The sequence below is a fragment of the Arachis hypogaea genome, chromosome 12 (genome assembly GCF_003086295.3).
Source record: "Arachis hypogaea cultivar Tifrunner chromosome 12, arahy.Tifrunner.gnm2.J5K5, whole genome shotgun sequence".
Classification (NCBI taxonomy): Eukaryota; Viridiplantae; Streptophyta; class Magnoliopsida; order Fabales; family Fabaceae; genus Arachis; species Arachis hypogaea.
The window spans coordinates 105,520,536-105,537,236 of NC_092047.1; positions in this window are offsets into that span (position 1 = coordinate 105,520,536).

Genomic DNA, 16,701 nt, shown 5'->3' on the forward strand with positions numbered 1-16,701 from the left:
TTTTTGAGTTTAATCAGAAGGATATTAAATCTTAGAAAAAGGACAAGTGACAAGGACAAAATCCGCTAGAGTTTGAAAGAATTTGTTGAAATCACAAGTAATTAGGGATGTATAAGGGATAAAGAGTGTCAAAAAGAAAATTAGTTTGGCAATCTTAAGAAGGAATTTGAATCTAAACTCCGGTAGGAACAATCAAGAGGAAGAACGGTGCATTTATTTAAACCATATTTGAGCTGGGTCAAAAAGAATACTAGAAGTCATCGGTAGCGTTAACGAAGAATGGAGAATCTCAAAAAGGAATGAATTCACTATCTCAAAAGAAATATGAAATGTTTTAAATAAGATTTTGCTTTAAAACAATTCAAATTAAAACAAAATATGCAAAATTTATAAAATAAACTTAATTGAGCTATGAGCAAAAATATTCTTTCAAGAAACTTAAAAATATTTAGGTAAGAGGAAAACCTGACCAAAATTACTTTGAAGATCCAAAACAAGAATTACAAGAGGACTTTATAAGATAGGATATATTACGGCAAAATAGATTCAGATTTCATCGATAAATTACATCGGTTAAGTAGAAGAATACAGAACTTAAAGCTATGATATCAAGAATCTATGGAATAGCTAATCGCATGTTCAGAGAAGAATACGCATACGATGCAAAGCATAAAGGTAAGATACCAAATCATAGCTTAAGGAGAGAATCTAAATCAGAAAATTTTACTAGGGTCAACAAGAAGAAGGATAATATATTGATTGAAGCAAGTTCCAGTTAAGTTAGAGTACAAATTTCGTATAAAAGAACGCAAAATTGAAAACCATAACATCAAAAATCCAGGGGATAGTCGGGAATACAATTTGACAGATAAGTAAACCGTATCTCAAGAAAGGCATTGAATCAAAGATTTCCAATGCAACTGATAAAGGTAAAAATAACACCTAACACAGATAAGGATCTTAAATCAAGGGAGTTCAAACAAGACCCATGAGGCATGAGATATCGAACAAGCTTCCAATCGATCTAAAAGAATACAAGACTCGTAAGGAAAGACAACTCAATCAATAATAAATTTTTGAGAAAGAACCTTTGACTAAACAAAGACAAATAAGAAGATAAACGGTGCACTAGATTGAGACAAATTTCAGGATGATTCAGACGAGTATGAGATTCACAAAAAAAGAAAAACTAAAATTAATAATGATGTTCATAACAGTAAAAGAATAATTTCAAAAACAAAATCAATTATATCATTTAAAGAAGTAAAAAGCTTAAAAAAGGAATTGGTTTGTTCCTAAATGGAAGGGTATGAGCCCAATACTTTTAAAAGAACAATAATTGCATAGACAATGTGTCATACTAACCAAATTCAAATTAAAAATAAATTAAGTGAAGTTTGTCAAATGAAAATTAACTGAAATAAAAGCAAAAGTCTTGTTTCAGGAAGTTTGAAGAATACGCAAGTACATAGTTAAGTAAATATATATATGCGTACAAATTTCAATTGAAAATGGACCAAATTATGTTTAAATGAGTAAATCTAAGGTAAAGTATTCTTGGAAAGATAAATAAAGACTAAGTAGTACTTGTAGCTATATAAAGAAATTATTCTTTTTTTTTTTTTTTGTAGGGGAGTATTTATAAAATCAAAGGTTGTCATATTCAGAATTCAAATAATGGTTACAATCAGAATCAAACAGAAAAAGAACTAAAATAAAACTATTTTCAAAAGAGATTCTAAGATAAGAGTTGTAGAAGAAAACTACTAGAATTGATACATTTTATCAAAACAAGGTCGGTTTTTATCATCTTTTTATGAAGAAACACAAAACCAAAGATTGTAATCCGAGTAGGACACACAATAGTTGCAAAACACGAAACAGAAGAACTAAATCGTATAATTAGTTTACTACGAATTGCGACTCTTAAGATTTCAAATGACTTAGGAATCAAGGATTATGCATTGCACCAAAACTAATTCAAGATCAAACCAATAAATACTAAATTTACGAGCAGTGTCAGTTGAATGTTCTTTAAAGACTCAAGCAACAATTAGGAACATAATCAAGCAAAGATATATCTGAATGACAAGATATGGTAGAAAATATCTAAAATACATTTCAAGAAAGAAATTAAGAACTAGAGATTCCAATACAATTGATAAAGAAAGAGGTGACGTCAAGCACGAATAAGGATTATACGTCGAAACGGAAATAATATCTAGAACTTAGTTTCTAGCGTTCCCAAAACTCGCGACTCGCGTTATCTATGACACGCATATCGTCTATAATAACCCATTAGTGCTTACATATACATAATTCACTAGTGTTAAGCCGGCCAAACTTAATACCAGGAATTATGCAATGCAAGACTAATGGCATTAATCAATAGACCGTCATGTGCATAAAGTTCTAATTCTCGTTATTCAAACAAGACCTACTACATGACAGACTCTCAGAGTATGCAATTGAAGCATAATCGATCAATTCCTCAGGCTCTACAGGAAAGACCGCTCTGATACCATAATGTAACACCCTCACTATCAGAAATCACGCTTCCGGCTGCGCTACTCTGATAGCAAGGAGTATTACGACTACTTTACATACTAAATACTAAAATAGGAGCCTGTGACTCGACACTGTATCGCTGATTTCCTTAAAAACCGGAAATAAATACTTTATCTTAATAAAAATACAAACAGGCATAGATTCATATACAAGACTCCTTACATAATAACCCATAATATAATATACATATAGAACATACAATTCCTATCCCTCTTACAAATTTGTAATAACAAAGACGAGGGAATAAAATAATCTAATTAATACAACAACATATCAACCAAACGCAGTATAACTCTTCTCAACGCTTCTTCATCCTGTTCCTGAAAAAGTAAAGCTGTAGGGGGGTGAGAACCTAACCACACGGTCTCACCACAGAGTTTCAAAGTTGTCATAAGAAGATATTCAATAAGAAAACTGTTTTCAGATTCTGTGATTATCATTGTCTTATAAATACTTCTAAAATTCAATAGCTAATCGTTTAAAACCTTTTCAAAGAGGCAATGTTTAACATTTTCAGAAATTCAAAGTCTTTCTTTTCTCATAAGCAAATCTCAATCAGAACCCAACCACACAATCAAACAACACAGTCATTAATTCAGCACCAAAGTTCATTCTTAAATGTAGCACACCAGGACAAACACAGGCAAGACAAACAAGGAAAGCACAAGTAGGTAGCAATTACAGCAAAGTGTTCAAGTAGCAGTTAAGAACAGTTTAGCAATTAGGCAAACCAAAACAAGTTCAAACCCAAGCAAAGCATACAAATGCATATGATGCATGCCTGTCCTATGGCTGATGAGGCTCATCTGTCGGTTATCCAGCCAACCCGACAAGTCTGAATTGTCCTTAGACTGTCCCCCGACGTGCATCCCCAAGAGTCTATGCATAGATTTTTCTCAAATAATCAATATTACTCAATGGGGGTAACATTCCCGGGAATTTATATAGTGCCCGGTCACACTTACGTCGTAGGGTCAACAGAGTATCGAGTTTTCAACCTGGTACACGTGGTGGCAAGCCACGGCACTTAATCCAGGGAACCTCGTATCTCAGATATTTCAAATTCATAAGCCATATAAATAATTCATTCATCATTCATCAATATCTAAGCCATTCTCAATATTATCATCATTCGTCAATCCATATCCATTTCTAAATTCATTCAAAAATCATATTTCAAATCAATCCGCATCATCCTTCTTTCCATTTTGTTCACTAACAATTCTCAATCCAAAACATAATTTTTCCTTTGATAAATGAAGTATTCTTAAATCATCATTTAATGTTTAAAATTAAACCTTTTAAAATAACTACTTCAAATGAAACTTCTAATTTTATAAAATTTCGGCAGCATCTCCTCTAAAACTCGGATTCTGCCACCCTTTTCGGGTCCCATTCAAACATTTCTCAAACCTTTCCAAAACCTCAATCATTTTCCAAGATTCGGCTAGTTTCAATATCAAATAATTTTCAAGCGAATCAGTGCCCATAATAAATCTCTTTTTAAAATCAGATCAGCTCAAATACTAAGTCATTTATAAAGTCACTAACTCAAAATTAAACCATTTCCAAAGCCAATTCCTTTACATCATCAAAAATAGCTTCAAAACCAAGAAAAGCCATTTCTCATAATAATCAACTAAATAACCTTTCAAACTAATTTCTTTTCAGCAATCACAAACTACTCAAGCAGTCAAGCAATCAGTCATTCAGTCCAGCAAACAACCACATTTAGAAGACAATTATAATCACAGGCATATGTTCTCTCACATTAATATCTATTTATCACAACTCTGTAATATAAATTAGATTTTAAGAAAAACCCCTACCTCGACTCGTCGAAACCATAACTTAAAATGCGTCAACGAAACCATTTCTCTTAACCCGAAACCAACAGCAACCGCAAACTCAGTCCCTGATCACTTTTGCAGCACTCACAGCAACTTAAAAGCAACATGCAATGCTCAAAACACAACCCTACGTTACCAGAATCTCAGAGTTTATAACCAAACATAACAGAATATTAACACGGCTTTCCGAAACGTAAATACTTACCGAACTAAGAAAATGAAACAGCGGCAGTCGCTGAATTGGTTTAGCGGCAGCTCCGGCAGCCACCTCGAACGGCAGCGGCGACCAGAACTCCGGCAACGGCGACTGAAACAAACATACAGCGATGATTAAGCTCCCGGAAATTCAAAGAAAGCAAAAACCAACTTAAAACCTTACCGGCAGCAGATCTCAGTGGCGGCAGAGGTGTTCTCCGGCGGCAGAGGCGGCGGTAACCCCGACGGCGGCGCTGACAGCGACGGCTCCCTCCGGTGACTACCCAACCACGGCGACGGCAAGGAAGCCATGGCAGCGGCGGCAACAAGCTCCTCTCCCGCGGGCTCCTCCTCTCTCCTGACGCTCTCCCTCTCTCACGGGCCTTCCTCTTTTCTTCCTCGGCGGCGCGATGACAGATCCGACGGCGGTGACACGGTTGGACATGTTCGGCGGTGAAGCGGCTTAACGGCGTGGTCTTCCTCCAAGGTTCGGTGAGGACGCGACGGTGGCGGCAGCGGCGAGACCCAACAACGCCGGTGCGCCTTCTTCCCCTCTTCTCCTCTCGGCTCTCTCCTCCGCGTCGGTGCTAACGAGCGATGGCGGCGAGCAGCCCGGGCCACCAGCGCTAGCCGTCCCCCTCTTCTCTCTTCTCTAACTCTGTTTCGTTTCTCCCTCTCTCCCTCAACGTTTCTTTCTTTCTTTCTTTTTCCCATTTCCCCTTTCTATTTTCCTTTCTTTCTCTCTTCTGTATTGTTCCTTGTTCCCTGAAGTAGTTTAGGTATTAGGTTTGGGGGAAGGGAATGACGGTGGGTTAGAAGGTTAGGATTATGATAGTTTAGGTAATTTTAATAAAATTAGGGGTATAGAGTATTAGTTTAAAACCTAATTTAATCTATTAAAATTATTTTGAAAATGTTATTTGATTATTAATTTACTAATTAACTTTTAATCAAATATTTTAATTTAAAATTAAGGATAATATAATTAATTTTCTTTGTTTATAAAATTAAAGTATTAAATTTTAGAATCTCAATTATTTAACTAAATCGTATGAAATTCTTATTCTTTTGCAACTGTTAAGCTGTATAATTTAAATATAGAAAAGTATTCAATAACTATAAAATTAAGTAAAATTTCTAATTTGATTGTCAAAACTTGATTTAATTACTTCTAGTAAAATAATTTTTAAAATAAAGTCTTTAATTTATAAATGAATTGAAATTAACTCATAATAATATTTTTTTGAAAATTATGGGTCTTACATACAGGATTTTAAATCTATAAATGAATATAATTCTGCAATGTTTCGAATCACCTCACGAATGAAATTATGTGGGGAAAAGATAACTGATAATGATATGTTGGAGAAAACTTTCTCAACCTTCCATGCCTCGAATGTGCTCCTGCAGCAGCAGTATCGAGAAAAAGGATTTAAAAAATATTCTGAGCTAATTTTTTGCCTTCTTGTTGCTAAACGTAACAATGAGTTGCTCTTAAAGAATCACGAAGCGCGCCCAGCTGGTGCCGCCCCATTTCCTGAAGTAAATGCGGCAAATCATTACTCCAGAAGAGGTAAATGGCAAGGTTTTAATAACAAGAAAAATTATGGAAGGAAAAGGAATTATGTTCAAAAGAAAGGATCTCACCAAAAGTGGGATAAAGAAAGAAATATTGGAAAAATAAATCAACAGAGGATAAGTGTTTCTGTTGTGGTGGAAAGGGTCATTGGTCGCGTACCTGCCGTACCCCAAGGTACATAGTTGATCTTTACCAGACATCTTTGAAAAAGGATGACAAAGGAAAGGAAACAAATTTTGTTTCAAATGATGCTGAAAATTCCACCACTCATTATGATGTATCTGATTTCTTTGAGGATCCTGAAGGAAATATTGGTCATTTGATCAATGATGGAATAGTTTAATATGAGGGATTGTTAAGTATTCATGTAAATAAATAATATAAGAAACTTATTGTTAAGTTTTATTTTGTATGTATTTAAGTTTCAAATATGATGTATATAAATAATGAAATATTAATGTTCATGATTTTTGAAATCATTAAATGTGCCAAGTTTTTAAAATAAAATTTTAGTATATGATATTATTTTTATGTACAGTATTTTTTAGAAAAATAATTCCGATCAAATATTCAATTTAACTGTGCATACTACTCATTTTATTATTATTATTATTTGTCTTTGAAGAAAATGACAAGGATATATAATGAAGATATATGCCTTGCGGATAGTGCAAGTTCGCACACCATTCTCAAAAGTGATATTATTTACCCATCTTGTGCCAAAAGAAGAATATGCTAATACCATTATTGGCTCAGAAAATATGATAGAAGGCTCTGGAAGAGCTATAATTTTGTTTCCTGGAGGAACAAAATTCATAATAAATAATGCACTATTGTCTACTAAGTCTTTGAGAAACTTATTGAGTTTCAAAGATATTCGCCGAAATGGATATCATATTGAGACTATGAATGAGGGAAGTCATGAGTACTTATGTATCAACTCATGATTCAAATAAAAAGGTTATATTAGAAAAGTTGTCCTCACTTTCATTTGGGTTATATTATACCAAGATTAGTGCAATTGAATCACATGACACTGTAAACCAGAAGTTTACTAGCCCAAATGAATTCATAACTTGGCACGAGCGATTGAGTCATCCGGAAACAACCATGATGCGGAGAATTATTGAAAACTCCCATGGACATTCACTAAAGAACCAGAAGATTCTTAAATCTAGTGAATTTTGTTGTGCTGCATGTTCTCAAGGGAAGTTAAATTTAAGGCCATCACCAGTAAAGATTGGATTTGAGTCCCCTAAATTTCTAGAAAGGATTCAAGGCGATATATGTGGACCTATCCATCCACCATGTGGATCTTTTAGATATTTTATGGTCCTAATAGACGCATCTTGAGATAGTCACATGTGTGCTTATTGTCTTCTCGCAACCTGGCGTTTGCGAGATTGCTGCCTCAAATTATTCTATTAAAAGCACAATTTCCAGAAAATCCAATCAAAGCAATTCGTCTTGATAATGCTGGTGAATTTACTTCCCAAGATTTTGATGCTTATTGTATGGCTAATAGAATAAGTGTTGAACATCTAGTAGCTTATGTTCACACACAAAATGGGTTAGCAGAATCACTTATTAAACGCCTCCAATTAATTGCTAGACCCTTACTTATGAGAACAAATCTCCCAACCTCGGTTTGGGGCATGCTATTTTACATGCCGCAGCACTTATTCATTTAAGGCCAATGAGTTACCATCAGTTCTCTCCTATGCAATTAGCTTTTGGCCAACAGCCAAATATTTCCCATTTAAGAATATTTGGGTGTGTGACATATGTTTTTATTGCACCACCTAATCGCACCAAAATGGGACCCCAAAGAAAATTGGGAATATATGTTGGATATGATTCTCCCTCTATAGTGAGGTATCTTGAGATACAAAATGGAGATGTATTTAAATCTCGGTTTACGGATTGTCATTTTGATGAATCAAAATTTCCAACATTATTAGGGGGAGAGAATAAGTTTCCTGAAAAGAAAATTAATTGAAATGCATCATCATTGATGCATTTAGATCCTCGATCAGGGCAATGTGAACTAGAAGTTCAAAAGATTATACATTTGCAAAGAATAGCAAATGAATTGCCTGATACATTTTTCGATGCAAAGAGGATAACCAAGTCGTATATACCGACGAAAAATGCCCCAATTCGAATTGATGTCCCAGTTGGACAAATTGCCACAGAGGCAAATACACGCCAGAAGCGTGGCAAGCCTGTAGGTTCCAAAGACAAAAATCCTCGAAAAAGAAAAGAGGTAAATACTATTCCTGTTGGAAAAGACATAGTAGAGACATCTGCAGTTGTCCAAAATTCTGATATAGTGTTAACGCCAGAAGACGTTTAGATACCTGAAAATTGTGAAAATGACAAGATCTCGATAAATTATGTCTTTACAAGAGAGAAATGGGACCGAAATAAGATAATTGTCAATGAAATATTTGCATATAATGTGGCGTTAAATATCATGCATGAATATAAGGATCTTGAGCCAAGATCAGTCAAAGAATGTCGACAAAGGAATGATTGGCCAAAATAGAAAGAAGCCATGAAGGCTGAGTTAGACTCACTTGCAAAACGTGAAGTCTTTGGACCTGTAATCCGTACACCAGAAGATGTAAAACCTGTTGGATACCGATGGGTATTTGTGAGAAAACAAAATGAGAAAAATGAAGTTGTGCGCTATAAAGCCCGACTTGTGGCACAAGGTTTTTCACAAAGGTCTGGTATAGATTATGAAGAAACGTATTCCCCTGTAGAGGATGCGATAACATTGTGTTATTTGGTCAGTTTATCTGCATATCATAAACTACATATGCATTTAATGGATGCGGTAACAACCTATTTATACGGCTCATTAGATCGGAATATCTATATGAAAGTCCCTGAAGGACTAAAGATGTCTAAACCATCCAATGAATATTCATAGGGGTTATACTCAGTCAAATTATAAAGATCTTTATATGGTCTAAAGCAATCTGGACGAATGTGGTATAATCGTCTTATTGAGTATCTGGCCAAAAACGAATTCAAGAATGATGATATCTGCCCCTGTGTTTTCATAAAGAAAACTACATCTGGATTCATTATAATTGCTGTGTACGTTGATGATTTAAATATCATTGGAACTCTTGAAGAGATTCCAAAAATTAAAAAACTCTAAAAGAAGAGTTTGAGATGAAAGATCTTGGAAAGACTAAATTTTGTCTCGGCCTGCAGATCAAGCATACAAAAAAATGGGATCTTTATTCATCAAGCGACATACACAGAAAAGATCTTGAAAAGATTTTATATGGATAAGTCACATCCCTTGAGTACTCCAATGATCGTAAGATCTTTGGATGTGGAGAAGGATCAATTCCGTCCTAAAGAAGAGAATGAAGATATCCTTGGTCCTGAAGTACCATATCTTAGTGCCATTGGAGCGTTAATGTATCTTGCTAATAATACACGACCCGATATATCATTTGCTGTGAATTTACTAGCAAGGTATAGTTCCTCTCCAACCAGAAGACATTGGAGTGGAATCAAGCAAATCTTTCGATATCTTCATGGAACGGTTGATATGGGATTGTTTTATCCTTATGGATCCAAGTCACGACTAGTTGGCTATGCAGATGCTGACTACTTGTCTGATCCACATAAAGGGAGATCTCAAACAGGATACCTATTTACATATGGTGGAACAGTTATATCATGGAGGTCCACGAAACAAATGATTGCTGCAACATCCTCTAATCATGCCGAAATACTAGCGATTCATGAAGCAAGTCGCGAGTGTTTTTGGCTCAGGAGTTTGATCCAATATATTCTGTCATCATGTGGACTGATTGATCATAAGATAGCTCCAACTGTCCTGTTTGAAGATAATACAGCATGCATTGTTCAACTTAAAGGTGGATACATCAAAGGTGATAGAACAAAGCATATTTCTCCCAAATTCTTCTTCACTCATGATCTTCAAAATCTATGGACAATTGATGTCTAACAGATCCGCTCAAGTGACAATCTGGCAGATTTATTCACAAAGTCACTCTCAAAATTTTCCTTTGAAAGATTGGTACATGAGATTGGGATGCGCCGATTTCGAGACATTAAATGATGTCGACAAGAGGGGGAGACTGTATTCTTTTTTCCTTGGTCAAGTTTTTTCCCATTGGGTTTTTCTTGACAAGGTTTTTAATGAGGCAGTCCCCATCACAAAGGATATTGTACTCTTTTTCCTTCACTAAAGTTTTTTCTCATTGGGTTTTTCTTTAGTAAGGTTTTAACGAGGCATATTCCTAAATGGACATCCAAGGGGGAGTGTTGTGATAAGAATGGGACGTGGATCCCATTTCCTATGTGGAGCTCACATTCTCAAAAAAGAATGAACTTAAATGAACGTTGAAAATAAACCCCCATACATGTATAAATAGGGGCATATACATGAGCCATAATACACACACAAGCAATAAAATCTTCTCTATCTCTTTATATTACTAATACAAGTCTCTCTTTTACTTTATTTTACAAGTATTTTTGAATATTTTTCTCTCTCACTCTTTATATATAATATTAGTAAATATATTAATCATCTTTATTATATTGAGATAGTAATTGTGGTATTAGAGTCTTCTACTTATACTTTTTATTTTATATTTATTTTACAACAATCATGTTTTTGTGTGTTTTGTTTTTGGTTTTAGTTTGCACTAAGCATTAATAATTATGTTATTGGGTTTTGTTTATCTTGCTTAAAAAAAAAAACAATATTGTATTATGCATTTTCTTTTTTTACAATATTATTACCTATTTTAGTTATAAAATAACAACTAAATGCAATTAATATAACATCTATATTAAAATAATAATAATAATAATAACAATAATTTTTGTTAAAATATTTAAATTTTATTCTATTATAGTTTACTTATATATTTTTTTAATAATATTTTTACTATTATTACTTCATCAATTTTATTATTTTTCAGACAAATTGTCAAAAAAATTATAAAAGATTAATTTTTTTAATGTAAAAATTGTTAGCGACCGATTTAAATTGGTGCTCATTTAAGTTTAATGCAATGTAACAGGGTAATCGGATCAAATTTAGGATAAAATGAATCTAAAATGAATTTTTTTTTGTCTCTATTCAGATTGTGTAGGATTAATTTCTTTTTTCTCCGTTGCAGTATGTTTGGTTTAATTTGTATATTTGGGTAACCAGTTATATTTATTTTATATTTAAAAAAAGTAAAGTTAAAAAATACAAAAGAAAATTAAAAATAATAATAATAAATGAATAAATATTATTTTTATCCAATTGTTGGGGCTTTAAGTGTTCTAGGCAAATATATAGTTAACTAAGGAGTAATTGTATTCAGTCCAATGATGAAGAAAATTTAGGATAAAATTATTTAACATATAATTAATTGAGTGACTAAAATCTATTATGTATTATTAATTTGATAAATCAAAATGTATCATGAAATATTCTTTCATTATAATTAAAGAATAAATCTCTATATCCAAACAAAATACTTAACCAAATAAACTAAGTTGTTATAACCGCTTTTTAAATCACGCGCCTTCTTCTTTGTTTTCTTCTCCTTCTCATTCTCCGTTTCCTCCTCCTCCTCCTCCTCCTCTTTTTTTTTTTTTTTTCTTCTTTCAAATTCGCGCACGTAAGGTTCTTCTCTTTTGTTATCATCATCACCAACAACACTAACATTTTGCTAACATCTTTATTGATTTTGATTTTCTCTGGTGCCATCATTAAATAATTTTGGTTTATTTTTTAGTTTATTTCGGTTCATTTGTGTGTTAATTGAGGTTCACTTGATGCTACTGATAAATATTGACCAAATTTTTTATTCCTTAAGTAATTTCGGTTCATTTCTTAGTTTAATTGAGGTTCATTTAGATCCAAAAATGAATTCAATATATTTTTGTTGATGATTAAGTCTTTTTGACTACTTGTTCAAAACTGAACTAATTTCGGTTTATTTGTGTATTAATTGAAGTCTACTTGATATTGTTGATAAGTATTGACCAAATTTTTTAACAAAGAAGAATGAAATTATTCATTATCACTTTATTCAATTGCATTAGATTCCACTCCATCCATTTAATTAGTTCAGTTTTGAACATGCAGTCAAAAAGACTCAATCATCAATAAAAACACATCGAATTCATTTATGGATCCAAGTGAACCTCAAATAACCTAAGAAATGAACCGAAATTATTCAAAGAATAAAAAACTTGGTCAATACTTAACAGCAGCATCAAGTGAACCTCAATTAACACACAAATAAACTAAAATTAGTTTAGTTTTGAACAGGTAGTCAAAAAGACTCAATCATCAACAAAAACACATCCAATCAATTTTTGGATCCAAATGAACCTCAATTAAACTAAGAAATAAACCGAAATTATTTAAGGAATGAAAATTTTGGTCAATACTTAACAGTAGCATCAAGTGAATCTCAATTAACACACAAATGAACCGAAATTAGTTCAGTTTTGAACAAGTAGTCAAAAAACTCAATCATCAACAAAAACACATCGAATCTATTTTTGGATCCAAATGAACCTCAAATAAACTAAGAAACGAACCGAAATTACTTAAGAAATAAAAAATTTAGTCAATACTTATCAGCAGTACAGGTGAATCTCAATTAATACACAAATGAACCGAAATTAGTTCAGTTTTAAATCAGCAATAAAAAAGACTCAATTATCAACAAAAACTCATCGAATTCATTTCTGAATCCATATGAACCTCAATTAAATTAAGGAGGAAAAGAAAAAATGCAGCAATAACAGTAGCAATAAAAGAATGACGATTGAGAGAAAACATGCGAAGAAGGAGGAATGCGAAGACGAAGAAGGAGGAATGCGAAGATGAAGAAGGAATAACGCGAAGAAGAAGAAGGAATATGAAGACGAAGAATGATATGTTTGCGTTAGTGAAGCGCGTGTGTACACGTTGGTGTAATGAAAGTAGTTTTTGTTTATTTTGCGCCAACTTGGTTGGACTTGGTTGCCAAAAGACTTGGATGTATAGCTCGATTGATAATTAAAATAAAAATTTTTCTATCAAAATTAACAAACTCTCTCCTTCTTCTTCTCCTTCTTCTTTATTTTTCTCTCTCTTTTCTTTTTCATTCTCTACCTTTTTATTCTATAAAAAATAAAATTAATAAAATAATATAATTCAACTAAATTTATAAAATTAAAAAATACATTAAATTTATAATTAAATATAATTAAAAAATAATCTTATAATATTATTCACATAAAAATTATGTTATTATTATATACATATTTTTTTAGTTTTTTTATTTAGATTCAAATTTTTACTAATTATTTTTTAATTTATATTTTTATTTTCTTTAAATTTTTATTACCTATAATTTGAAAAAAATATTAATATTGTAATTAATGATACATGATTTTTACAATCTCGCATAACTACCGACAAGTGTATTGGGTCGTACCAAGTAATAAACTCACGGCGAATGAATGTTAATCCCACGAAGATTAAGGAATTAAACAAGCAATGGTTGATTAAGTATTTTAGCAAGACAATTCATAGTTTGATTAGGAATAATTGATAGTAGAAACATGAAATGTAAATGACTTAAGCAATAAGTAAATAGAAACAATAAATGACTTGAAAAAAAGAGTATAAATGTGAAGGATTACTACGTGTTCATAACACACGCAGCGGAAGAAAATAAAGTAATTCTTAAAGATCTATTTTGTGCTTAAACTTTATTCCAATAATAAATATATAGTAGATCAGATCTAAATACCTGAGTACGCTCGTAAAAATCTTTTTCTCCTTCGATAGTACGAAGACGCTATGCGTATCCACACCGAGACCAATCTTTGCTGTCAACTCCTTGACCAATGGACATTTGATCTAAATTGAGAAATCTCTTGCAACTCTTTGCACGCCATAAAATTCTTCTCCAAGAATTAGGCTCACATACATTTATGTGTGTAGAGGCAAAGGAATAAAACCCTTGTGTTTTATTCTCATCTCTTTCACATTCCTCTACTCTTGGCATACATATATATAGTATGAGATTTGTTACTGATTTTAAATTTGATTCTCAATTCAAATTTAAATCATATCTTTAAATTCCAAATCTGAATCCTTTAAATTTTATGAATCATATCATAACAATTTAAAACATAATCGATTTGGATCTTATCCAAATTTATAATTCAAATTCAGAAATAGAATAACTAATTATTCTCAAATCTCATTTAATATTCTCAATTATCATATTATTATTATATTCTTGGTGCTAGCAAAGAATATAATAATATTCTATTTTGAATTAATATAATTATTTATTTGATCAAATCAAAATAATAATTAAATAATTTTGTAGCAAAGATTAGAACACTCGTTAGTGTGTGACCCCATAGGTTCAATACCAAGCGGGTAGTAAATTAGTCATACTAAATTTACTAATCAAGGTTGGCGTCTAGCAACACTCCTCAACGACCCGATAGTATGAAGTAACATATTTTTACTAAGAATCTTAGAAGAACAAAGTATAATTCCTTCCATCTTTCCAGCTCTTGGTTAACCTTTAGAGTATGGTTTAATTGTCAAACTCTAACTTGTTACCATTATTATAATGAATTGTGAATGACCTAAGAAACTCATTTCTTCATTCATTCAATCCCCTTGGCCAAGGTTTTATTCATCTCAGTCATTATAATCAGAGCTCAAACTCTTTACCGAGAGTTGACGGATTCCTTATTGACTAATCATTAATTCTACAAGTATTTAAATCATACCCAATATCCATTCAACTAGCACCCTAGGATATTAGATGTCCGGAATCAAAGTATAATAAATACATTGTTAATTACTATGATAGTCGCAGGTCAAAGGAAACTCTATTACTATGTTCATCTTGAGAATATCCTATTGACAAATATATGGTAATTATAACCATTAGGAATTCTCAAAGTGAGTCAGTTCAATGGTCATATCTCTATATGCACCATCTATATATATAATTTAATAAATGAGATCTATTAATCTTCATCCAATGAAGACACTATATATATATATATATATATATATATATATATATATATATATATATTGGTCTTTCCGGATTATTAATGTCCTTTTTAATAATCTTATGACCAAGAACAATTTAGATTAAATTATAAAAGATTTATCTCTCAATATTATGATCACTATCACAATGATAAATCTCTAAATTTAATCAAGGACCTTATTATATTAATATTTTAATATAATAATAATAATAACAAATTATTTGACACGTGATTGATTGGATTGTGGTCATACTACTTATTCCCAACAATCTCCCACTTGCACGAGAGCCAATCATGATGGATTGGATCTTGGGCACACTATTATCTCAATAATCTCCCACTTGCACTAGAGCCAATCAATCATGTGTGTAATTGTTCAATGCACATTTGTGTTTATCAAAACTCTTTTGACCTTAAACACGTTTGCTCTTGAGCACATGTGCTTGACCTTTTGCAAAATACGCTTAGTGCATAATAAATATCACATTTTCTCAAAACATGAAATATCCCACTACAATAGTGCATAATTTTATTTTAAGGACAATCCTTATTGAAAAAAAATTTAAGTAACCATTAGATCTATCTTTATAGAATTGTATCATTTATATAATAGGCTACTTTTTCAAAAAGTTAGTTTGACGATCAAACCTTTTATCCTTTCAGGAGAAAGTATATCTTCTATTGAGTTCTAATAAAAGTAATTGTACTCCCACTCTTTCTTTATGATGGAATCCCTTTTCTAAAAAAGAGTTTAACTTCTTATCACAAACACTTTGTCATAAGAAGAGTGATAAAAATAATCTCATTATTTCTTTAGGATAACCAATAAATCTCATTTATCGGACCTAATATCAATTCTATTATTGTGCAATCTCTTAACACATATAAGACATCTCCAAACTCTAATGTTCTTGAGTTTCAGCTTATGCCTTTTTCATATCTCATATGGGTAAAAAAATTGATTTGGTAACAAATTTGTTAATTTAGCAATATTTCTAAAACGTAGTCTAAATATTTAACAAATAGTGATATTCAACTAAATCAAATTTCATGTTTCTTAAACATAATGGAGTACATAGAGTACTAGTATTTATGCATGAAGAGAATCTCATTCTCTATTCAATAGAATATCAATTAGATATTAGAGATTTTACTTTAAACTCTTATAATAAAAATACTCAATATTTTTATTATTGGTCAAACCAACCCTTAAGAACAATTTTGATTCGCATCCTCAATACTCATGTTGAATTTTTCTAAAAAGATCACAAACCTTAATCATATTAAGGAAAATTTTGTTTGTAACAAAATAAATATCCAAAAATGCTTGCAAGAACAATTCTCGCTAAAGCCATTTGCCTAATAGCATTCCAACTTCTAAAGTATTTAATTCAAAATATATTTTTCAATACTCCCACTAGTTTA